The 26905-nt window shown below is 42.5% G+C and overlaps 1 long non-coding RNA gene across 1 annotated transcript; it reads left to right on the plus strand.

Annotated features, from left to right (window-relative positions):
• The first annotated feature begins 16638 nt into the window (after nucleotides 1-16638).
• LOC135460381 (uncharacterized) lies at nucleotides 16639-26867 on the plus strand. Its single transcript, XR_010443220.1, has 3 exons — nucleotides 16639-16719; nucleotides 24789-24875; nucleotides 25733-26867. It is a non-coding gene; the product is annotated as an uncharacterized LOC135460381 (long non-coding RNA).
• The last annotated feature ends 38 nt before the right edge of the window (nucleotides 26868-26905 follow it).

Genomic DNA, 26905 nt, shown 5'->3' on the forward strand with positions numbered 1-26905 from the left:
ACTTCTTACCCCAGGTAGATTACTTTCTGTTTCACTACCTGTGCCTTTTTCTTTGAGACTCTGCATCCTTGGAGTCCTAGGAAATTCAAAAGGCTTACCGTCCAGGCTTCTCTTACTTCCCTCGTCCGAGTGGCTACTAGAAGATCGTCCATGTACTGCAACAGCCTCCTTTCCTCTTGTGGAGTGTTGGGAATTTAGCTGCTAGAAAATGGAAAAGTACAAAACCATGGCTAATTCCAAGTCCGGCACCTGCAAGATAACAGTGTCCTTGGGCCTAGCTGTGGTAGGATAACAGTGAAAGAGGCATGAGAAAAGAGACATGTAACCCCCCTAAGGAATGAGGAAGAGTTGATGGTATAGTTTAACCAATAGATTGCTTAGCTTACAGAATATTCATAAGCTTATTACTTGCTGTATAAGTGTCTGATGCTCTCTTCAATAAAAGGAATTTGCTTATCACTCATATTGAGTGTCTGAGTCTCCCCTCACCGACAAATGGCTCGGCCCCGACAAAGGCCCACATTTTTTCTCTGTGACAAATGGCTGCCCGAACAGCGAGCTTATGGACATCTGCGAGCCACGGTCGGTGCAGTATTTGGGTGTCAGTCCCGACGCAGCCCGGGAGGCACAAAAAGCGGCCCTGCCTTAGGCGACCCTATATAGGAGACCTGGAGAAAGGCGAAAGAGTGGGCGAAAGAGTGAGCTTCGGTGCCCTGGCGACCTCAACAAGAGAGTCCAGCTGACTGAATGCCGTCGAAATCCTGGAAAGGCTTAGAAAGGCTTCAGCGCGCTAAGTGAATGACAAGTTAAAAGGTAATACAGGGACAAACGGCATATAATCCTTTTAAATGCTTTTTAGAAAAGCGGGGACTATAGACTGTTGACTTGGGAAGAGAATTCCCGAGATTGCTGCATAAAGACTTGCAAAAACGTGCGTTGTGGGGCTGCAAGTATACGCATAATAAATCAGCAACCCTGCTGCAATGGTGGCAGCAGCCGCGGCTCGGGACGCCTGCAGGGCTGTGCCACTCCAATCTCGGCATGGGCGCAGCGGCGGGAGCGACGGCGGCCGCGGGGGGAACCGAGCAGCCACGGGGAAAGCGACCCGCGCAGCCACGGGTGCAGCGGTGTCTGCAGTGCACGCAGCAAAGAGCCCAACGCGGGGGGGTGCCCCCTCCGACACAAGCGCCGCGGGACCGGAGCGCTTTTTCCAGCGGAGCGCTTCTCCCTCTGACCCGCAGCGGGCAAGGGCTTCGGTGTGAGACCTTAACAGCCGTAATAATTGTAACTCTTGTCAACAAAAGGAAAAGATTCCTGCTGCAATTAAGAGACCAGTGATGGTAAACAGACGACGCCAGAGACTATTGCGCCAGCGTTTATCACCTAAGTTAGAAGAACCCTTTTGTTTTTCTTAGAAGAGACTGTGAAAGAGAAATCAGCGCAGTGAATGCGGGAGTCAAATTTCGGCCGATTTGGCTCACAAGTATTCGTTGTGCTGTCTTGGGGTCACCGGTATTGACATAGACTCTAAATACTAGAAGCACAGTCTTTAATCGGTAGAACATCAAATTCTGAAATTATGTTTTGAAAAATTTGAAAATGTTAAATTTGTGTTAAGGTAGTTGTATAAGTAAGATGTAATGAGTATGTTTTTGTGTTTTTTAAGCCTTGTTTAAATGTGGTAAAGATAAAAGCAAACACTGAATTCAAAAGAATTTCTTTTACAGCTATACCTTAAACAACTACTTATGTTTAAGTACATTAAGTGCATTAAGTATAAAAATGCTGCAGCAAACACGTAAAGAAAAAAAAAAAAAAGTTGTTTTAGCTTAGTGTTTTAGAATCGGGCCTGTAAGTTATATTAAATGTTATGTTTTATTTCTGTAGTAAGTTTTATTTGTTGCTGGGTAGCTTGAGTTAAATTATCTATTAAGTGCTGTTAAATGTTGAATGCTGTTAAGGTTTTAATTTTGCTAAGTTTAGTGTTTTAGGTTTAAAATATTTGAAGTCTAGCCGCTGTTAAGTTTGAGTGGTGTTAGATAGATTTATGCTTTTACGATAGGCATTTATTTTATGACCTGTGTGCAAAGTAACACACCTGAGTTTTGGTTAAGCTTTATAGTACATAGAATTCTTTTTTATATCTGTTGTATAGCATATCTTATAATTAGTGATAGCCTTTTTGGTTTGTTTTCTTGGCTTGAATCTTTTGTAAGAGAGAAACCTTGCTAGATGAAAATACTGTTTAGTTGTTAGAATTGCCTATTTTTAAGTTGCAAAGAGTGTGACACAGCCCATAGAACTTTTCTTTTTTTTTTAAAAAATAAAAACAGGGGAGATGTTGGGAATTTAGCTGCTAGAAAATGGAAAAGTACAAAACCATGGCTAATTCCAAGTCTGGCACCTGCAAGATAACAGTGTCCTTGGGCCTAGCTGTGGTAGGATAACAAACAGTGAAAGAGGCATGAGAAAAGAGACATGTAACCCCCCTAAGGAATGAGGAAGAGTTGATGGTATAGTTTAACCAATAGATTGCTTAGCTTACAGAATATTCATAAGCTTATTACTTGCTGTATAAGTGTCTGATGCTCTCTTCAATAAACGGAATTTGCTTATCACTCATATTGAGTGTCTGAGTCTCCCCTCACCGACAAATGGCTCGGCCCCGACAAAGGCCCACATTTTTCTCTGTAACAGTGGAGCTTCCCAGGACTCTGGGTCTTTGCAAGCTGTTCTCCAATCGGAGTGGGGAATTTTGAAGCCTTCAGGCACATGGACTATGTGAGCTTGTGTTTGAATGCAAAAATTTTCTGGCTGGCTTCGTGGATAGGGAGGCAAAAGAAGGCATCTCTTAGGCCTAAAACAGTGAACCAGGTTAGCTCAGGTGTTAAACAATTTAGTAAGGTCTATGGATTTGCTACCACAGGGTACAAATTCTGTGTTATCTTATTGACAGCCCTTAATCCAGTACTATCAGTTATTGGGCTGATTCCTTCCTTACCTTCCTTTTGAGGGTACTACTCAGTTCTCACTGGTTGTGTTCTTTCATTAAGCTTGATGGGGGAGCATCCCCTGGGGGAGCATCTTTCACTCTCCCTGGTACAGCGGAGGCCCATACCCTTGAAAACACTTATTTACTTATTCTAATATCTCCTTACTAATGTCTTTCTTAATTTCAGTGTCTGTTAATATTAAGCCTAACATCTTTATATTATTTGCCTCCAGAGTAACCTTTCTCACTTGAGAATGTTTAGCAAATTGAGCGAATTGTACAAAAGCTTTTAGGTACACATAGTACACATGTTACTTTAAAGGTTTGCAAAAGTATGCCTTCTCAGACTGGCCAGTTGTTCATTCCCCACACTACAACATAAACATTCTCCACAGGTACTAAAGCTTTATTTAAAACTGAACATGTGACCCTTGTGCCGACGAAAATTCTTCCCTTTTGGGGAGGTCATCTTTACCCCTCCTCCCTTACCTTGGGAGGAGCCTTTAGCAAATCATATGTACTCATTTTGCGAACTGTGATTGCTTTGCATTTCAGTATGATAATCCTTGCCTGATTTCATACGTTGCTATCTTATGCTGCATGCTGAACAACATGTTTGATTTGCTTTCTCTTTGCCTTGTTTTCTTTTTCAAGGGCCAAGACTAGAGGGCGGTCTGATCTCACAGTCTCTTTGTCATTCTGGGTGATTTCTTAAAACAAAAGACATTTCAGCATACAAAAACTCTATCCCTTTTATCTTCCTATTAGAACAGCAAAACAGCAATACCAGTGTTTCTCATAAACACCGCACTGCAATAATACCTGCACATCCAGCTCTTGCCCACAGGCCATTCCCGTGTTCCCTGGGGAGACAGGGCAGCCAGAGCTGTCCCTGTGCCCAGGGCACAGCCACTGTCACCTCACACAGCCTGCTAGCCTCTTGATGTACCAAAGGCTCCCCGAAATTGCTCACAAAGGCAGGCTATTCTGTTTGTTACAGAGACCTTTAAATCCTTTCAGCAGATTGTTTCCAGTAAAGACTTACTGCAGTACCAACTGAAGTCTCATAAATCTCATAAGTCTCATTAACTAATTCATCTCAATCATCTCTTCTATATAAACTCTGTTTTACAAAATATCAGTCTTTTCTAGTTTTCTTCTTGCACAATCTAATTAAGCACTGTGTCTACTTACACTTGTTTTGCTGCTTTGCAAAAAGGCTGTGCTAGTCACAGCCGAAACTCTGATATGCCCGCAGAGACAGACACATACACCCCCTCCCCTTTATCTCAAATTCACTAGAGCCAAGGCTTGAATTGCTGTGAGGGGGAGAATTCTTGGAATTCCTTTAACTCGCTTTATCATAGTTAAGCATAAATCACCGTACTATAGTTCTCCTATGTAAAATGCTACTCTTGTTGCAACAAAATCTTAAAATCTCCACAAACACCACTATACAGTCTGAGAATCAAATTACCACAATGCAGCGAAAGAAAATCACCACACAAAATCACTGGGAAAGGGCATATTTCTCAAAGTGCTCACTTTTCTCAACACAACACAGCATACCATAATTCAGCATTTACTCATATCAATTATTCCTGGACACAATCAGAATAACAGCACACAGTCTAGAGATCAAGTCCAAACATCCAAGGCAAAGGAACTCTCTGAGCTCATACTCACGGTTAAAATGCACCAAATCTACACAAATCACTACATTCAACCACGATAAATACCATCACTGACATTCCTCTACTCGCTTCTTCGCAGGGCACTTCTCTCCCTGCCCCCGCAGCCTGCTGCAGCCGGCGCCTCTGGCCTCACTCGGCTGCTTCAAACACGGGGAGTACTGACTCCCCCGCACTGTAGGGCACTGTAGATTTACTCTCTTTTATACACCATACACTTATCACTTGCACGATCACAAACACAGTGCACTGACCACACACATTAACCATACAGCAACACAGTGTCCGGACATCACAAACACACAAACAAATCACACACGGGCTCACCAGTTCTGTTCTATCAGAACTACGAATCCCCAATACACACGTACACGGGTTCACCCGGCTCACCCCCAGAGCCACTAGTGGTCTGCCCTATCAGAACGACGAACCCCGTCTCTAATACAGCTGCTCTATCAGCTGAACCCAGACGTGTCTGGGTGGTTTACTCCCTTGCTCTCCTTTCCCTCCCCCCCGGGGGCCCCTCAGTACATACTGTATCTTCCTCTGCAGGCCAGTGGGTCGTTGTCTGTCCTTGCAGGTGGCAAGTTGAGACAAGCAGAGCCCCACCAGGAAAAAAATCCTAGGGCGCGCCTTGGAGGTCCGTCTATCCCCCCTGCCCCCGCGGGGACAGAGAACTCCTGCCTGGCTCGCCATAATGTTTTGCAGGGAAAAGAAGAAACCTCACAACTTTATAAAAGTTGTAAAGCTCGGTATGTTTATTTACGGCGCCGGACGCACACGGAGAAAATTCTCCTCAAAAGGCATGCGTACCCCTGAAAATTTCAGACTTCCTTTTATCCCCCTTCCAAATGCATATGCATACAATTTCACAATAAGTTCATACGTATTCATCCCACATGACATTTAGCACCAGTTCTTCTTTATCAAAGGAATTCCTAGGTCGGGAGCAAATTGACCTCGTGGTCTTTTCTGTTTTTCTTTCTCTGTCTCCTTGCTGTCTCGGCATACGAGTTTTTCCTTCAGCTTTGGCCTCACAGACTTTTCATCATTGTTAGACACTTCACCTAATTCAGGATGGATCCCTGCTCTGTCTCAGTTTATGATTTTGTCAGCACAAAGCTTTAACCAAGATTAAAAAAAAAAAAGTAAGAATCTCATATTCTATGTTGGGTTCACCCTCAAGGGAAATTCTATCAGTTCTGGTTTGAGAATCTCCTCTACCTCCCATCTTAACACTGATGTCCTTTGCCTTTTGTGCTGCAAGATATTAGGTAAGGCATATAGCAGAACATTAAAGTCATCCCAAATAACTTGATGAATCCTCAACTTATGTCAAATTTATGTTACTTAAAAGCTTCCATGAAAGCCAAGTGGTTAGGAAAAATGGAGTTCAAAAGTTTACAAGTATACAAGTTCATCAGGCAAAAAAATATTAGGGTAAACTTAAAACAGCCAAATCAGTATTACTGATATAAGTCAGCATGACTCATTCTACATTTTGAAATTTCAACTATTTTTACCAAAGATACATTCATGAAAGATGAACAATATCATTCTTAATTGGTATAACAATCACTGGTAACTGGCTATACCTTTAGTACACCACTTCCTGTAGCTGCATGGTAATTTTAGGAGTTCCTTTCTTTCTAGGAACATTCTCCCAAAGTTTCAGTATATGCCAAGTTTGCTAAGTTGCAAATGCCAAAACAGAAAAAAACTCTGGACTCCTTTCATAGTTAAAACTTGTTCGAAAGTCTCATGACTGTTAGATCTGGATCTCTCTTTTGATAATAGGAGTAAGCATGTGTATTTTAAACAATAACAACATGCTATAGGACTACATTTTAAAAAAGTACATTATGTATCTGTTTGCTTGACATAAGCAAGCAGCCTGCATTATAATTCTCTTAGCCTTATGGAAGACATTACTATAGTACTTTTTGCAGTCTGTCTTGCTATCTGTAAAGATATACACCAGGGCAAACAATGAGACAAAAGTTGCATGATCAGAGCTGAAGCTATGGGATTGTTTTCCCAAATACCTTTTACCTGGACTGATACTATGCTATGAAGGAAGGAGAGTTAGATTCACTTCTACATTTCAGAGAGAAGTCCACATCTTCCACATTTTCAAAGGTATATAGCAATCCTTTATCTACTGCTACATCAAGATGTGCAGCAATTACTCCAGTGGTGCAACAATTTACCATCACACAGGTATCAAACCAGTTCTCAGGTTTTTAACAACAGCTTTCCACAAAAATCAGAATGAAATGCAAAATCTTAGACTTGAACTTTAAGGGATCCTGCAGCATATATACAGTTAAATAGAAAACTATTTTGATAAAGGATGAAGATTGGGATCAGTAGTTATATAAAGTCACACTGGAATTACCCTCAAAAATTAATTTTTTCGGGAGCAAACTTTCTCTTGAAATCCATATACAATCATATAATCAAAGAATATCCTGAGTTGGAAGGGACCTATCAGGATCAAGTCCATGTCCTGGCCCTGCACAGGACACCCCAAGAATCATACCATGTGCCTGAGAGCATTGTCCAAACACTTCGTGAACTCTGGTAGGCTTGGTGCTGTGACCACTTCTCTGGGGAGCCCAACCACCCTCTGGGTGAAGAACCTTTCCCAAATACCCAACCTAAACCTCCCCTGACACAGCTTCATGCCATTCCCTCAGGTTCTGTCACTGGTTACTAGAGAGAAGAGATCAGTGCCTGCTCCTCCTCTTCCCCTCATGAGGAAGCTGCAGACTGCAATGAGGTCTACCCTCAGTCTCCTTCAGGCTGAACAAGCCAAGTTACCTCAGCCACTCCTCATATGGCTTCCCCTCTAGACCCTTTACCATCTTTGTTGCCATCCTTTGGTCTCTCTCTAATAGCTTTATATCTTTCTTATATTGTGGTGCCCAAAACTGCACACAGGACTAGAGGTGAGGCCACACCAATGCAGAGCAGAGCGGAACAATCCCCTCCCTTGCCTGGCTGGCAATGCTGCGCCTGATGCACCCCAGGATATGGTTGGCCCTCCTGGCTGCCAGGGCACTGCTGACTCAAATCCAACTACCCATTGACCAGGACCCCGAGGTCCCTTGCCACAGTCTTGTTTTCCAGTATCTCATTCCCCGGTCTGTACATGTAGAGTTGTCCCATCCCAGATGCAGAATGTAGCACTTTTCTTTGTTGAACTTCATACAGTTGGTGATTATCCAGACCTCTCATTTAGTAATGAGTTCTACCAGCAACAAAGAGCTGCTCTTAAATTTTGCCTTCTTATATTCTGTATGCTGATCTCGTCATCTGTCTCTAAAGTAGCACATCATGAAAAATCCTTACTAAGGACAATCGTATTATGCACACTATTCCTTTTGAGACTGGGCTGGTTAAGAAAGTCCTAGATTACTGATTTCTTTACTTTAGGAGCTGCTGGATATAAAAAGAGTGATATGATATAAATATATAATATAAAGAGAGAGTGCAACTTTTTACATAGGCAGATAGTGAAAAGACAAGGAGGAATGGTTTTAAACTAAAAGAAGAGAGATTTAGATTAGATGTTAAGAAGAAATTAATTACTCAGAGAGTAGTGTGCCACTGGAACAGGTTGCCCAAAGATGTGGATGCCCTATTCCTGGAAGGGTTCAAGGCCAGGTTGGATGGGGCTTGGAGCAACCTGGGATAGTGGGAGATGTTCCTGCCCATGGTGGGGGGTTGGAACTAGATGGTCTTTAAGGTCCCTTCTAACACAAGTCATTCTGATTCTATGATAACATTCTTTCCATTTAAGATGCTAGTGCTTACTCTACTCATCTTGTTTGTAAATAGTAGTAATTAAGCTCAGACTCAGGCTTGAGTCAATAGTCAGATGTTTTGTTCAAGTTCCCCCTTGACAGCAGCATACTCTAAAACAAGTACCCCATGACAGAATGGGAGTGGGGAGGCCTACTTGAATGAAGACAAAACAAAAGCTACACCCTGCCTTCCCAGTCACTGGTTTACTCATGTCTTATAGCCAACAGAAACTGATCTCTTTTCTAATCAACTCAGTCTCTACATATTGTGCTGTCAACATCTATTCCATGGTCTTCTCTTTTTGGAGGCAGAAATCAAAGTCCTTATTTAAGCAGACTTTCAGCCAAATATGCAGCAACTAATTTCTACTATACATTTCATTATTAATTTACTTAGTAGTTCAATCATGATAATGTATTTTATTGAATTTGTTACAATACAGAAGGTCCCTGGGATAGACATGTAGTTGTCTAGATTGTTTATATGTTATTGACCAACTGTAAGTATTGTGGGCAAATATAAACAATCAAATCGACATGGGTAAATTTTGTACAGGGAGCTACTACTGTTAGTTTCATACTTTCATTTTAGAGACTCCTGTATCAGGAAGTTAAATAAGTTTAAGAACAGACCTTTAAACAGTTTGCATTATCACCCCATAAAATCTAGATAAAATTAGACTAAGACCATTGCAACATTTGGTTCAAGGTCTTGAATAATTTTCAATTACTTTTAGCTTATTCCAATTTTTACTTAACGATTGATAAACACAAGTAATGAGAATGACACCACAAGGCCCCATTGAGAAGTGAGAACAATATAACACTATACATCTACTCAGTAAGTGAGCAGCAGAGGAGGATGGCACCATAAATTTACCAAACAATGAGATAATTCAGGAACAAGTATTGATAGTAGGAACAAACTATTGATAAGACCAAACAAGTCTTTGGCTTGAACCTTTGTGCTAACTTTAGTCAGATAACCAGCATAGCAAAATTCACATCTTTAGAAGCCCCTTATTCACATAAGCTCCTTCCCTATAGAGCATGTGTGATAAAATAAATGGGTACTGTGTCTTTAAGTGAACGTGAAAAAATATGTAACCAATTGTGATAGTTTCAGGTCAAAACTGGGCAGAAACACTAATTTTGTGTAGTGGTTTTGGTTTGTTAATTTAAGATTTTATTTAATTTTAAGATTTCTCAGGTAATGCACTAAAGAGTGTGGTGGGTTTTGTTGTTGGTTAATCATTAATGTACTTACTTCCTGTTGTGAGATAGGATTAGGAGAAAGGTAAAGTAGGCTTAAAAATTTAAAAGGGTGTTGTATTGCACTAAATAGTTTATTTAGTATTGGAATAGGAATCCCAATATTACTGGGTAGATTGTGCCTGGGCCCGTCTGACCCTTGCTGCTAGGCTAAAGGCAGCAACTGTGGTGTTTCACCCCAGAGACACCTTTAGCTTGCTGGAGGTTGCAGCTGGGCAGTGAACAAGTCCAGGCTTATTAGAAACTCAGTTTTACCTCAGGAAGAAGGCTTCAGACTATGGTGAGGAGGAAGGAGACGGATTCTGTCGGAGGGTTAATATCCAGAATTTTATTCCATGGTCACAGAGGTTTGAATCTTGGTAACAGCTCCAACAGAATCGCGAGCACATGGTCTGATTGACCTTTTAAGCTCCGGGGGAGGGGGAGGGAAAGGACAGGTGAGCCACCAACCAGGTGGGAGGGGCAGGATCTCAAGGCACGAGGGACACCTAGATAGGCCAATGACCCCCAGGCCTGAAGGGCATCCTTTGAAAGTGACCAACCATACGAGGCCTTGCTGGAATGTTAAAACTGATTGACAGAACTCACTCAGCAAGGGGGCAAGGGGGGAAGAGGAAGAGAGGTATTGGCACACCTGGGAGGTGACCTGGAAGTCTAAAACAGGACATTGCCACACACTGCAACATTTAGTTGTTGTTTTGCACTGGATGATGGGAAATTTGTACTGAGTATGGTATGTCACGTAGATGATTATTTCCCCTCCCCCATCACATTGTCTATCCCTCATACACCCCCCTGCTATACACCCTGGTGGTCTGTTCCCTGGTTACCCCTCCCCTCGCCCCTCCCCAATGGTATCCCATTGGCTGTGATCCTTTTCCCCGGGTATAAAAGTCCACTGCAGGTATGTTGCGTGCTCTTTTCTACTTGGGTGGTTGCCACAACCAGAAGCATCCTGTCCCAAGCCAATAAACAGGACACTTGTCCCCATGTGGAGAAGAGTGCTTCTTGTCTTTTATTTCTGTCCATGTAAGACCGTGTGGGCCAGGGTCCGAGCTAGCCGGATTGGACCCATACAACAGCCCCAGAGACGCATGGATTTTACAAAAGGGTATAAAGTAAATTTTATTAACAGTAACTACAAGAAAAAAGTAGTAACAATCAAGATAAATCTTTCAGAACACTTCTTCTCACAACCTTTTCTTTTGCACTGACAATGTAAAGAAAAAAAACTTAAAATTTTCAGTCAGTTTATGACTTCGAAAATAGTCTTTTTTCAGTTCACTTTGGGAGAGAAGTCTTTCTTGTTAATGTTATGGAGACTTCTGAATAAGAGGAAAACCAGGGGTTTGTTTTGTGGTTCTCAATTTGGTAATGAATAGCAGCTGCCTGGGGGAAATCTGCTATTGTGAAGTCTCTCCCATTTTCCACAAGCCTTCCCACAGCTTGGTTATGAGCTATGTCGACTTATGGGGTCTTGTTTTAAAGATGCATTGGTCAAAGGTAAAAGTTCTTACTATCTATTTTTTAAATTATCTTTATCTCTGGGAACAGAGATTTTCTCTTGGGGGTACAGGACTACTTTTTCTCTGTTCAAACTTCTCGTGGGATCACAGCTACTTTAACATCTGTTTACTTTGCATGGAGGCCTTTGCTCGATATCAATATGAACCTTTCATCTTTTCATAGTTTCATGTGTTATAGGGAAAATAGTTTTTTCTCTATCGCTTACAAGAGGATTTCAGCTCTAAATTCAAGGCATCTCTTCATCCCTCTTATCTGGGACTTAATTTTTTTCTCACTGACTATGTCTTCATGTTGTTCTTTTACATGTTTGTATCTTGTTCTTTTCTCTTGAGGGAGGATTGAAGCACTGAAAGGGTTAGCATTTTGTTTGGAGATTGTAGATGATCAACTTGACCCTGGTCAGGCTGGGTGTTACAGACTGCAGGAGCTGTGGCTGGGGGAGTGGCTTGGATCTAATTAGCCCGGCTAGAACTTAGTAGCAGCAGCACTCTGGGTGTATGTGGGGGTGGGGTGGCGTGGCGTGGCTTCTCCTTCCCCCTGCCTGATGGTTGTGGGTAACTTCTATGGGGATAAAATCTCGGTGTTGACCCGAGGCTGCTCTCAGGGCCCAGAAGGCTCGGCTGCTCCTTGGGCTGGGAGGGATTTTAGTAAGCAGATAGATGTTAGTAAGGCTGGTTCTATCTGGCCTCATGGCACCCCTTTTTCCTTGCCTGGTAGCTGATGGGTGGTCAGCAGGTGGCCCGGGGGGAAGGCGGCCCAGCCGCGTGGCGGGAGCCGCATAGCAGTATTCTTTCACTCCCAACTGGAAGGGAAAGAGGAAGTTCCTGGGTTTCTTTTGTCTTTTAACATGTGTTTTTCACAGAAGTGTGTCTAGCTTTCTAGTGGATGGAAGTTTTGCATCACTTCTCTAAATGTTTCTTGTGAAAAATACATGTATTTTATGATTGGCTTTTCGCACATATTAAAATGAATATTATATGTGTTGTGTTAGAAATTAATGCTGTATTAATTCTTCTAAGTACTGTGTTAAATATAGTTTTGGGTTATAAAAATTGTTAAAATAGAAACAACGCTATGTAGGATACCTTTTTTAAAGAAAGAACTCGCAGCGAGATAGCAGCCACAGGACACCTAAATCTTTCAGAGAAAGGGAATTTATTGCCCTCTTATCAGAAGAAACAAACTACTTCCCGCCTCGAAGGTGCTGTTAGGATTCGGAGGAAGAAGTTGACGATGACCAGACAGAATCCTGTATTTGAATGGAATTCATGCATCATGTATGAGGTGTATGACTATGCAACAGGCTATTGCTTTTAAGGGTTAATCCTTTGTTAACGGGTGTCCTTTTTTGGGCTCGTGTTGCCCTGAAAAAGGTACCCGGACGTCCGTAACTCTTTGTATTTGTCTCATATTGTCCTAATTAAAATTGTCCAAATTATTATTAATCTAATTGTATTTCTATTTTTAACCATTTTATTATTATTAAACTTTTAAAATTTTATAAACAAGTGATTGGAGTTTTTAACAATTTTAGTAGCAGAGGATGGTTAACACCTCACTGCCGGTGCTTTCGGAGAGTCAGAGTGGGGAAGGCGCGCCCTGCCCTATTTGGCAGCCTCGCTCTGTTTCCCCTGGGGTGGCCGACAGATGCAGGTTACGATCGGTGGACAAAAGGAGTCAATAAAACAAAGACAAGGGAAAAAAGGCTCCCTACAACCGCAGTAATTGGCCCCCTAAGACTAGTAGAGCGCACGAAGAACCCGGGAAGGAAAAAGGATTGGTAAGTATTTCTCGGGGAGGCAGGTACGGGGGGATGAATGTGTGTGAATGAGAGGCGGGCTGGTTGTCCCAGACCTGCCAAGTGAGTGCTGGAATCTCCCATGCTGCGTTTCCGACTTTCCGCGAAGAAAGAGGCCAGTAAAGAGAAGAAGCGAGTGATAAGAGGAGTGAAAGAATCCCCGGGGTAACTGGGACTGGGTCTCAGGGAGGGGTTGGACCCCTCAGAGGTAGGGAGCAATGTTTCCTAGCCCAATCCACTAGGAAAGAGGACAGGAGGGGCCCCTAAAAACCTGCTGGGTTGAGGGATTTTTATTCCAAGAGCATCCAAGAGCAGCATTGAGCAGAATTCTGTCGGGGTGAGGATATACCCAAGAACACTCAGGGTGGGACAACACAGCAAAAAAATTAAATGCCCAAGAGCATCTGGGGTTGTACCACACTGCTGGGTTGAGGGATATCTGATAGCACCGGGACTGGCCAGTAACACCTAAACTTGTAATAGGTGATGTGAAAGTAACAGGTACCTTACTGTTGTCTTGTTGTGTGTGTGAGAGTGAGTCACACACAAAGTCAGCCACAACTTCCCGGGCAGGTGGGAAGGGGGAGGCAGCGGAAAGAGGAGTGAGTGACCTGCACACCAGGCTAGTGTTCCTCGGGCAGGTGGGGCTTTAGCTGAAGGTTGTGTGTGACCTGCAAACCAAACTAGTGTTCCCCGGGCGTGTGAGGGGGCCATAACTGAAGAGTGTGAAAGACATGCAGACAGCCTCTCATGGGGATGGGCACCGGAGGCAACCAGAGTCAGGACCCTTCCAGGAGGCCTGGAGATACTGAGACCCCGGAGGCCAACCCCAAGGCAAGGGGGGCCACAGGGACCCGTGATTTTCTGCCGACAGGGATCCACTTTGTGTCTTGAGGGTGTGAAGGAATGTGTGAAAGTGAATGAGAAATAAAAGTGAGTGAATGTAGACGAATGAAAGTATAGGTAATGTGGATTGTGCATTTTAAGCCTTACCATATCTCCTTGGAGGGAGGTGTATTGTATTGAAAAGCAGTGTGAGAGAAGGGGTTTTCTGGGTGTAAGTAGTTGAAAGAAAAGTGGTATTTCAGTTGTTAGTAAAAAGTGAAAAACAGAAGCAGAGGACGAATAGATAGAATATTGAAAAATGAGACAGAAATCCAGTAAGGTGGATACAGGAAAGAAAAGCAGGAAAAAATTACCAACAGAAATTCCCCAAGATAGCCCTTTGGGAGTATGTTAGCAAACAGAAATACAACTCCTTGCAAAATACAGGGTATGCAGAAGTTGATGAGAAAAAACACGCAAACTTGTGAATTACATACTTTAAAAAGAGCATTAGAATATTTAACACAAAAGAAAGGAGTTATGTATTGATTCAAGGTATGCCTTTAGAGTAGCACATACCTTAAGAAAAATTTAAAAAGGGAGATTACTTAATTCAAGAGGAAAAGGATTAGTACCTGAGAAACTTATTTTAGAGGTTTTAGACACATTAAAATTACCTAAGAGAGATAGCTATAGTTCATATTAAGGGACACCAAAAGGTAAAGACCCCAGAAATAAGGGGAAATAATTTGGCAGATCAGGAAGCTAAAGACGCAGCAGAAAATGTAGCTGAAAGACTTAATATTAACTCCAAATGAGAAAAAATTGGAAATTACAAAGTTTAGGGAGGCAGAGAAAAAAAGAATTAAACAAGATAGGTGGTGAACAAGATAAATCAGGGAAATAGAAACATCTTGATGGAAGACAATTAGATAATAAAATGCTTACTAGGTAATATTAGAAGACATGCATCAGAAAACCCAGTGGGATACTCAGGCTTTGTGTGATGATTTTAAGGAACTATGGGTGCATTAGGATTTTTGGAGTAGAAAAACAAGTAACTGAAAGATGTATAATTTGCCAAAGGATAAATAAAAGGGTGATGAGAAAAACAACATGAGAAGGTCGTGAGTAAGCTCGTCGACCATTTCAAAGTATCCAAGCAGAAGTTTGGATTTGTTAAGCTCTGGATTTATTTGTAAAAACCGTTTGATCTAGAAGAAAAAGAGTATACCACATGCTGGGGAGGGGGGAGGTTGTAAGAAAATAACATGTTTAAAAAGCAATAAAAGAAAAACGGTGAAAGAAAAAGGCTGGGAACAAAATATTACGTCATCCATTCCCGTTTGTTCCCCCACTTGTTCGCGGCTGCTCCACCCCCCCCCAGCCCCTGTGCCATCTCCGGCACAGTTCGTCTGCCTCAGTCCCGGCCGCCTGGCCCACGGCCGCTACGCTGGCCGCGCCGGGGGGGTGTGGGTCTGTCCTGCCGTGTGGACCGTGGTTACCGCGCTGACCGCACCGAGGGGGAGGTCCTGTCTGTCCCGTCTGTCCCATCCCCGGCTGCCCTGACTCTGGTCGGCTCCCGCCGCTGCAGCCGGGGTCAGTCGCCTGCTTTGTCTCTGCCGGATCAGCCACCGTGCGCCATGTGGGGGCAATCCACGCTCCAGCTCGGTCTGCACCGGAACACCCCCCTTGGGTGATTCCGGCTGCAGACCCCACCTTTGGAGTACCGAAACTCAGAGTCATGCAGAGTCCCACCCGTCCTGCCCCGAGCTCCGTTCCCTTGGTAACCACAGTTCCGGCTGATTAGGGGAACTCTCTAAAGGAATCACCTTATCGAAACAATAAAAGTTCAGTTAAAAGAAAGCCCTCTCCTGATTATTCCTAAGAATACAGGAGAAAGGCTATAGAAGATAAAAATCCAAAAAGAACGGGATAAAGGGATTGGTCTATTTCCATTAAGAGAGGTTTCCATAGGAGGGAGTGGACCGGCGTTTGTAAATGCTCCTTTGACTTCGTCTGAGGTCTGAAATTTTAAGAAATAAATGAAAGGGATATTTGGAGGATCCCATAGGCATAGCTGAACAATTAGACCAATTTTTAGGTCCAAACATTTACTCTTGAGAAGAGATGCAGTCTATAATGAAAATAATATTATGTCAGGAAGAAAGACAATTAATGAGAGCAGCTGGAATAAAAGCTTGGGAAAAAAGATAATCCGTAGGGACCCGCAGAGAAGACAAAATGCCATCTGTACCTCCTGAGTGCGGTCAAAATAATGTGGAGGGGAGTAAACACGTGAAGAATTATCGTAATTACATAATCAAGGGAATAAATAAGACAGCATATCAAAGGCGAAATGCAAAAAAAAAAAAAAAAAAAGGTTTTTAAGGGACAGCATTTAGAGGGGAAAGAAGAAACTCCAACTAAATAGATAACCAAGCTTAAGAGAAATAGGAAAATGGCCCTAAGTAAGTGGAAGATCTGAAAATCTTTAAAGAGAGGGGTGTGATAAACGAATTTACCAAATATAAGAATCGTATAATTATCTTTATTATTATGCAAGCAAGAATAAGCAAGGTTCAGCGCTGGGCGGCCAGGAGTCTCCGCTCCTCTTAGGCGCGCGCCTTTCCCCCTTTAAAGTTCACTTCTTATTGTCCCTTTCTTCCGGATTCCTGGATGACGTGGTCCGTCTTCTGCGCTTGCTCTTCCCGTTGCTAGGGGGTCTTTTTCTGCCTTCTGGTGGTCGTGGGATGAAGGCCCCCAAGTCTTCATCTTTGGCCGCTCTCCTTATAAGGCATATCTGTAAGTCTAAATTCTACGAGCTAAGCAATTCTTGCAAGGTTAATAATTGTTAGCAGATGTGGCGGTATCTAGTTACAGAGGGTCTCCTATATCTATGGGGTGGAATTTGCAAACCAAGCAATTCTAGCGAAGTTAGTAATTGTTACCAGATGTAGCTGTATCTAGTTACAGGGGGGGTTTGTAAACAAAGCAATTCCTACGAAGTTAAAGGTTTTACCATATGCGACTGCACATAGGTATACATTATATCCTGCTAAACAAGAGCTGTTTACCTATTGTTTTATACTTTAAATTATCTTGCTATTAATGAACAAACGTATTGCTACTTATTACAATCCCCCATTTCTCTTTTTACCAATTTTGTTCATTAAATCTTTTTAGCTCCTTCCTAGCAAGCGCTAAATGGTCTATTTCATCAGTTAAGCTCTGTGCATTAATTATACATGCTAATTTCTTTAGCCTTTTCATCATATTCCAATTCATAACAAATTGAACTGCTGACAAAATAAATCCTAGAACAATCAGAATTAAAAGAACGACAATGGGATGGCACATACTGTTTAGGACACCTGTGGCAGTAGGTGACCATTCAAACAGCGTATCCCACCACCTATGATTGCTATCTTGCTTCACCCTTTCTACTACCTGGTGTATTTTCTCTACATCATGTTGAACAGTTACTAGGGTCTTCTGTCCGCTTTTCCTGATTTTCTCAAGAATTTTGATCAGGTCCTGATGAAGCAATAGTTGTCTCACTAGGGTGAAGTCCATCCCAATCGGGGTGGGCATTAGCTTGTGAATCAGTGTGTAGTTGGATTGTAATAGGTGGTGAGAGGTAACTGTAGCTTCATAAGTGGTGTCACACCCTGTAATCTTAGTGAAGTTACAAGCACAGAAGTTTGAGCGATTCTTTGTATCCACCATAATATTATCTACTAGCACAAAATCACAGAGAGTTCTAAAACACGTGCACCCATTGCCTATGTATATAAGAACTGTTTTAGAAGCCTCGTTAGGGCGAATCTCAAAATGGCAAATGTTTTGCTCTGTGTCCAAACAGATATCTTGGGCTATAATTACATTGCCCTCACAGATGAACCCCAATTGTTCTCGTACAATGCAAGATTCCAAGTCAACAGTTTGCCATTTGTCACCAAGCTGACGGGCCCATCCTCTATGTTCTGTAGGACAGAGGACAGCTCCGACATGGTTTATTCCTAATGCAATGACAGGAAAAATTAGATGTACAGAGGCATTTTGTATGGTCAAGACAAAGGCAGTGACTGTATTAGAAATAGGGTTATAGGTAAAATTCACCAGTTTCCACCAGGATTGGAATTCCCTTTCAAATTCAGTGGCATTGTCCCAGATTATTTTCCGAATTTCTGTGGGGAAAGTGCCTTCCTCGCCCTCTCTTCTAATTGCAGCAGAGACTGACTGCATCCATAATTGTCCCTGGATACAGCTGAGGGCTAAGGAGACATTATTTTGTGTGGCACCAAGTGCATCAATCACCAATTTGTGATCGTTCACGTTTACTCTTTCCCAATTTGGCAAAATGTTTGACAACATCCACTGGTGTGTCCCCAAAGCCAACAGAGATGACCTCAGTGGTTGCTGTAATTTGGACAGATCTCTGGCTGTAGCAGCCAGTTTGTTCATTAGTACCTCCGAATCGATGCTATTCAGAATTCCCAGTCCTGTGCCTAGAACACCAGTCACATCTCTAAGTTTCCTTGTTTTAAAAGAGCTGCGTTTCCTGAGCCAAGTAGTCCAGCCTTCAAAGGATGTTTGCAAAAACGGAGAACAAGCTGACTGGATTTCTGAAACATTGGTCTGCATTAGCAGTTCTACCTGTTTTAGAGACCATGCTGGATTGAATAATATTTGTTGTTGACCAGTTTTTCTGATTATATAAGGTCCTATTTTGAAAATTTTTGGTGTAAGTGTGACCGGTGGTGTAGGTAGAACGGTGATAATGTGAGGTTTAGTAGTGGTAGATTGTGTTTTAGTATCTATTATGAATTTAAAAGAAAGGCCCTGTGTATCTTTTGTCCAGAGACAGACTACCTCTGCCGTGTGAGTTAATGTGAAGTTTTGCCAGCAGTCTCGTGCTGGGTATTCACAATTTATTTGTTTATCCTCCTGACCCATGGAAACACTGATTGAGATTGCGTTTGTATAGTCTGATCCATTAGCCATTTGACATCCAATATTAATTTGTTCTCCCACTACTCCTTGAAGCTGCCAAGTTTTTCTGCCTCTTCCATTCGTGTTTGCCGTACGGCAGACCGACATGCAGAACTAATGTTAGTAAACTTAAACCTGTGGTATTGCCCATAGATCCGGTAAATTGCAAAAAGGCCTCAGACCAGTCAGTGATCAGGGTCCGTTTGACTAGGATCTTGTTCCCTTTGTAAGGCTGATGAGGGTTTCCCCAGGCAGTCGGGAAGCTCAGGATTGTAATGATAAAAATAGCTCGCCAAGCAGGGCAGGGTCCTAGCAGCAAATTTTGTTCACCTTTTGTAACCATATCTCTTTTACCTGGAGCATTCCTGTGCTTCGTTCCTGTTCCTGTGGCCCGTTGCTCTCCCCCACTACTCCTTACCTCTCTGCCTCGCCTGCCAGCCCGGGTGCATCGGTCTGCAGGGATCATTACCTTTTCGGCAGCAGGGGTAGTCTTCAGGGGGTGCATTATTTGGGCTATCCCTTTGACTCCTGCCCCCACTCCTAAGGGCAGGCTGCCAGGCCTCCAGGCAAAGGATCTCTCTTATTTTATGGCAGACTCTCTACCGTTCCTAGCGAGCTTTACAGGGCCTGAGTCCCACTGTCTGGTTTTTTCCTCCGAGCCTTACGGGCCCGTTTCTTATATATTCGGAAGTAGCGACGTACGGTACTATCCCAATTTCGGGGCTCAACTTGCCACTCTATGGGGACATGAATCTTTTTCCCTTCACACACCTGGTCTAATATCACACTCTGATTTTGGCAGATGATCCTATATGATTGGTGATGTATTGCCCAGGCCAGGGCCCAATGTCTCCTCTGCTCTATATTTTCAATTAATGCTATTGCTTCCCTATAAGGGATTTCTCTTTGTCCTGGGGCTGTTACAAATTTCCTTAGGGCCGTGTGAGGGTTTTCCCTCCTTCAATCCCAATCACAAATATGGCACCTGATACCCCCACCTAATTGTGATTGGAAAACCCACCATTTGAGCCTACATCCCCTGCAAAATATTTTTATCCATGCCCTACAGATGGGATCACCACATTTAATGCACCCAGGTCTGTTAGACAGTGGCCGTCTTACCTCAACGAAGACCTCAGCCACTGATATCATTCCTCCCACGTGTGCCAAATAAAAGAACACTTCAGTTCCTTTCCCACCACAGTAGTAGCACACCGTTCCTTCTTTCCCCCCAGCTGGGAGCCCTCCTAAATCCCGGGGACCCCTCCTCATGTCATTTCTTTCCCATGGCGGAGGGTTGTTTCGCTGTCCCTCCCTGACTGCTGCCACCATCATCCGAACTTGCCTTTTATGTGCCTCTTCCTCCTGTCTAACATATACTTTCTGAGCCTCCCTAAGCAATTCATCAAGTCCTCTGTCCTGCCAATCCTCTAACTTTTCTAATTTCTTTCGAACATCCTCCCACGATTTAGCTACAAACTGTGTTTTCAGCAGTGCTTGCCCCATAGGCGTCTCTGGATCCACTGAAAACTCCTCCTTGATCTTTCTAACCATTCAGTGGGGGTCTCATCCTTTCCTTGGCACTCTCTGAATGCCTTGCTTATATTTTGTCCCCGGGGCACAGCCTCTCGTATGACCTGGATTATGATGGTTCTTAAGTCCTGCATATGACCACAATGGTTGGGGTCCTGATTATTCCAATTGGGATTTTGCAAGGGCCATTTGACATCAGCCGCAGGACCTTGAACATGCTGGGTGTCCCAAGTCCTCATTCCTGCCCTTCTAATCATCCCTCTCTCCTCTGTTGTAAATAGTATGCCTAGAATGGACTGTATCTCTACCTAAGTATATATATTTGGTCCCAGGAACTGATCCACCCTTTCTGCTACTCCTATAGGGTCTTCTAATAATTTTCCCATCTCTTTCTTAAACTCACGGACATCTCCTGAGTTTAAGGGGACAGTGACAAACCCCATCCCAGCTTGAGGTCCCGCTAATGCTATGTCCCTAAGAGGGAACAACCCACTGTTCTCTCCTTCCTCAATTACTGTCCTCATCTGACTCCGAGTATGCCTCCTGAAATCTGGGGAGTCCGTGACCTGTTGTTTATCAGGGGCTGATGCCGGAGGAATGTTTGGAAGGGATACAGGGGGGGCTGGTGGTGGTATATATGGGGGAGGATAAATAGGAATCTCTTCTTCCACTCAGGACTTTTTCTTTCTATCTTCCTCCCCTTGGCTTCCCTTAAGGGGGAGCAATCTAGTTATTTGCTCATTACTTCCTACCAACCACAATTTAGCATAAGCACTCTCTTCCAGGTTTTCTGGCTCTTTGGAATTCACATAGATGTTCAGGGCTTGACAGACCCAGTCCTCGGAGGATCCGAAAATGGGCCACTATATATTTCCTGAGTCCAGTTTCTTACTCCCCCCCCATACTACCATGCAATAATTTATCATTTTTGCTTTATCCTTCCCTTTTCTGGAGGGAAAATCATCCCAATACTTAATCATTAATCCTAATGGACTATCCTTAGGTATTGGGGGTAACCGGGAGCCCTCCTCCATAGGGTCAGAAGGCTTGCTTTCCTTCTGCCCCATCTTCCAAGGCACCTCCACACACACACACACACACCCCTTGGTCGTGGCTCGCTCCATCGCGGGTTACGAGAACAGCACTACTAGAGGGTCCCTCTCACGTCGTCCGCAGTTGGACATCTCATTCACTGTGCCCTGCGATTCCAACCCCAACCGAGCGGTTCACCCGTATACTCACGCGTCCTGCGTCGTCGCTCGGATCTTCGTGCACAAAGTTTAGAGGGTTAACGGTGTTTCCTTGCTTATTCTCGAATTTAGGTTCGTCGGTCCAGAGGGGGGGGGTCGGTTGAGAAGATCAGGGCCACCAAAGGGGTTGGGGGCGCTCCCCCCGAATTCTCAAACCAACCCTGTCTCTAGATCCGAGTCACGGCACCAAATTGTGATAAACGAATTTACCAAATATAAGAATCGTATAATTATCTTTATTATTATGCAAGCAAGAATAAGCAAGGTTCAGCGCTGGGCGGCCAGGAGTCTCCGCTCCTCTTCGGTGCGCGCCTTTCCCCCTTTAAAGTTCGCTTTTTATTGTCCCTTTCTTCCGGATTCCTGGATGACGTGGTCCGTCTTCTGCGCTTGCTCCTCCGGTTGCTAGGGGGTCTTTTTCTGCCTTCTGGTGGCCGTGGGATGAAGGCCCCCAAGTCTTCCTCTTTGGCCGCTCTCCTTATAAGGCATATCTGTAAGTCTAAATTCTACAAGCTAAGCAATTCTTGCAAGGTTAATAATTGTTAGCAGATGTGGCGGTATCTAGTTACAGAGGGTCTCCTATATCTATGGGGTGGAATTTGCAAACCAAGCAATTCTAGCGAAGTTAGTAATTGTTACCAGATGTAGCTGTATCTAGTTACAGGGGGGGTTTGTAAACAAAGCAATTCCTACGAAGTTAAAGGTTTTACCATATGTGACTGCACATAGGTATACATTATATCCTGCTAAACAAGAGCTGTTTAGCTATTGTTTTATAATTTAAATTATCTAGCTATTAATGAACAAACATATTGCTACTTATTACAGGGGCACACAGGAGGAATAGGGAGGTCATAAGCTCTAATTTTTTTGGGGGGGGGACAAATACCATCTGGAGCCTGTGATAACTTTAAAAGTGGGTCCCCAAGAAGAAGAATAGGAATTTGTCGTAGACACCGGGGCAGAGAGAACCTGCCTGTTAAATATACCAAAAGGCTATCGTGTGGGCAAACATAAAGCGAAAGTAACAGGGGCAAAAAGAGAAAGTTGAGAAAGTTTTACATTTCTGGTCATTAAAGATGTGGTAATTGAGGGAAGAAACTAAAATTTAGATGGGAGATGTTTTATTGGTTCCTGGGGCAGGTAGCAACTTATTGGGGAGAGTCTTACAAGTGCAATTAAGAATAGGAGTTATACCAGAAAATGGGAAAATGACAGCTAGAGTTTTAAAATTAGGCCAAGAAGATGAAGAAAAAAAATCAACAAAGAAGAATGGGTTTGATTAAATATCGACCCCATAAGGGTTACAGTTGAGTGAGAAGATTGCCCTATACGTGTACGTCAGTATCCTGTATCTTTAGAAGGACGGGAAGGTTTGAAGCCAGTAATAGAAGGACTAATAAAGGATGGGGCATTAGAACCTTGTATGTCTCCTCATAATACCCCTATTCCCCCAGTAAAGAGATCCAATGAGAGTTATAGACTAGTACAAGATTTAAGGGAGCTTAATAAAAACTCAGACTCACTACCCAGTGGTAAAATATCTTAGACAATAAATGAAAGTAGCTGGATACCCAACCATGAGGAAATTGCAAGAATTTTATTCCTTCTCCCTCCCTCTTCAAAGAGGGATATCAGAAAATTACCTGGATTATTGAAATATTATTGATTATAGATTGAGGGGTACACACAAGCAGCAAAATTTGTGTATGAAAAATTGACAGAAGGAGATGATATAAAACAGACCAAGGAAGATATTGTTAAATTAAAAGAGTTAAGTTAAAACTAGCCTAAGTACCAGCTTTGAGCTTACCCTTGTTTGAATAATCCTTTATCATTTATACATAAATACGGAAAATGGAGTAGCTCATAAAATTTTAATTCAGGAGTGAGGAAGAGTAAAAAGATATCTAGTGGCTTATATATCAAAGATGTTCGGCCTAGTAAGCCACAGTTAGCCAGTATGTATTTAAGTTATAACAGCTACTGCAATCCTAGTAAAAGAAAGTTATAAGCTTACTTTTGGAAGTAAATTATTTAGGTTCACCTCGTACTGTTTGAGCTGTGTTGAATCAAAAAAAGAAAAAAAACAACCAACAAGTAAGAAGAGAAGAAAGAGAGAAGTTGAAGTAAGGGGGTGGTTAGCAAACTCTGAGATGTTGGAATGTAGAGTGATGACATCTTTGTGTGAGAAGAGAGCAGAAGTGTGAATGCGGATTTTTTGCATGAAAGGCAGGGAAGTGTCTTAACACATGGTTGTTAGGAGGTTATTCAATGCCGAACTGAGGTCCAGAAAGGGTTTAGTAGAACCGGCCCTCCTTGAAGGGAAAAGAGGATAAGTTGCCTAGAGAAAGAAAAAGAATGTGAGGAGAACCTGGGGACGCCAAGTTTGAGGCTGACAAGGTTGAGAGTGGTCTGACCGCTCCCTACGAGCGGCAGGGTCTCGGAGGCTGCGGCAGGGACCGATCCATGGTGGTGAGCCTGCGGCGGTGCTGGGAGCAGATGACACAGTTTTGCCGGGCAGGAGCAGGCTGGCTCCGTGGCAGGACTGCCGGGGTGGCTCCCAGACTGTCGGGGTCCATAGTCCAGGATGGCAGCGTCGGCCCCGGCAAGTGAGCCGACAGAGAGAAGGAAAGAGAAAGGGAGAGAAGAAGAGAGAGAGGGAGCAAAAGAGACCCAAGGTATGCCCCCAGGGTCCCCATGTCCGTGGCTGTTCTCCCCTGCTCCGGCCCTGCAGAGAAGTGGCAGCGCCGGGGAAAGGGTGAAGAACGGCATTGACAGCAAAGCTGTGAAAAGAGAGGGAGGGGGCTAGCACTAAAAGATAAAATCAAAGCAGAGATTGCTGACTCTCCAAACCTCACAAAGTGGTTTGTTTTTCTCAAGTAAGAAGTTTTTTGGTTTTTTCTTTTGTGTGGTTCTTTTTTTGCTGTTAAAAAGAAGTTTGTTTTTTTCCTGAACAATGGGTTTGTAAGGCTAAAACAATTAAATGCTGCCCAAAAAGTAAAAAGCAATAGATGTGATACATCTCGTGTTAAAATTGGTCTAGCTTTTCTTATTTAACTAACTGTAACTCATAGTAAGAAGAATTTGCCTCTGCAGCTATTAGCACAGCTGGAGAGAAGAAGAAGAGGCTGCTGTGGAGAAAGCTTTTAGCTAAACCCAGAAAGTTTGGAAGAAAAACGAATGGTAAAAGTTAATGCAGTATTATCTTTCTTTTATTACTATGCTATTAAGAAGTCCTTTCCAGGTACTACTGAAGCAACAATCCAAATTGTGGAAAGAGGCTGAATTCATGCGAACAGAATCAAAGGACTTGTGAAAGAACCTGAGGAATGGACTATCACATTTAAACCGGGTGATTCCGAACTGACTTTCCAATGGGGACTGAGTGGTAATGGTTTGGGAAAACCCAAATGATCCAAGAAATGTACAAAGAATAACACTGAATTAAGAAATAAGATAACACTTATATCCCTGGTTTCAAGCACTGCCTGAATAAAACATCTCCTTGGGGGAGGAATACTTCAGACAGAGGGTCAAGACTGTTTTTGTATTCTGACCTTAGCCAGTGAATTGTACAGGGGAGAAGGGAAATTACCATTTCCATCAGTACCATACTGTAAACTTTAATCGATTCATTCCAATACTGGACATGCTAGCTGAGTTATAAGTGAATGTTTAAATTGTGGGAATAATTAGTATTGCAGTTCACAAATTTTATGCTCTTCTTGCGAGAAGTGTTAAAGTAATAACTTTGTTTTGTGGATAGGAATTATTAGTGCCTGTTAAATGAGAGATACCTGAGGAACAGTAGGACACCACAGTTAAAGCGTGTCAAAAACAATTTGCCTGGAAATTAGATAAGAGAATGTGACAAGGAAATAGAGGCCAAGACCAGATTGGCCTCTATATTCACCACCAAGAAGATCAAATACACCTGCTGTGGGTTGCAACCTCACAGGCATGGGAGGTGGGAGTATAACCCATACTTCACCTCTGTTAGTCCTGTTTCTGGCACTCATTTGTTGTCTTTTCCCTTTCAGGATACCAGCAAGATTGTGTCACAAATGCTACAGAAAGCATCACATGGAAAGAAACCAAAGTTCCTCTTTTATTACACACACCCATGTCAACAGCCACTGTTATAACCCATCCAAATTAAGAACCTGTAGGCAAAATGGAGAAAATTATTGGGTTACAAGAAATTTAGGAAAAAGTGGTAATAGATTTGGAATTGAATGTCCAAAAGAAGAGAGATGGATTTGTTTTACATTTAATCTTAAAAGATACGTTTCAAGATTCAGTAAAAAAACAAATAGTAAATAAAAAGGTAAAACCAGCACAGCAATTTAACTCTGTATTGACTCCAAAATATATGTTGAATCGTATTACGGGACTCCAAGCAGTTATAGAAATGATAACAAATAAAGCTGCCCAGGCATTAGAGTTAATATCAAGTCAGCAAAGCCAAACAAAAACTGTAGTGTATCAGAATAGGTTGGCTTTAGACTATTTATTGGCTAAAAAAGGGGGTGTTTGTGGAAAGTTTAATATATCAGATTGTTGAAAATTGATGACCACAGAAAAGTCATTCTAGAAAAAGCAAAAGAAATCAAAGAAGGCATATATATATATATGCATATAATAACCCAGGTACCAGTCCAAAAATTAGAAAACAATGTTAAAACCTAGCTGATGGTGTAATGTATTAGAAGAAATTAAGATCTTTCATTTTATGTGTTACAACTATTTTTGTATTTCTTCCTTGTGTAATCCCCTATTTTATTTTGCCAGCATAGTCAAGAAGATGCAAGTAGACAAGAGATATTGCTCAAACCAAATAATTTGCAAATAATAAGAGTGGGGATTGTGAAAAATACATGTATTTTATGATTGGCTTTTTGCAAATATTAAAATGAATATTATATGTGTTGTGTTAGAAAGTAATGCTGTATTAATTCTCTTAAGTGCTGTGTTAAATACAGTTTTGGGTTATAAAAATTGTTAAAATAGAAACAATGCTATGTAGGATACCTTTTTTAAAGAAAGGACTTGCAGCGAGATAACAGCCACAGGACACCTAAATCTTTCAGAGAAAAAGAATTTATTGCTCTCTTATCAGAAGAAACAAACTACTTCCTGCCTCGAAGGTGCTGTTAGGATTCAGAGGAAGAAGTTGACACTGACCAGACAGAATCCTGTATTTGAATGGAATT

The sequence above is a fragment of the Zonotrichia leucophrys genome, unplaced genomic scaffold, assembly GCF_028769735.1.
Source record: "Zonotrichia leucophrys gambelii isolate GWCS_2022_RI unplaced genomic scaffold, RI_Zleu_2.0 Scaffold_36_1286893, whole genome shotgun sequence".
NCBI classification, from domain to species: domain Eukaryota; kingdom Metazoa; phylum Chordata; class Aves; order Passeriformes; family Passerellidae; genus Zonotrichia; species Zonotrichia leucophrys.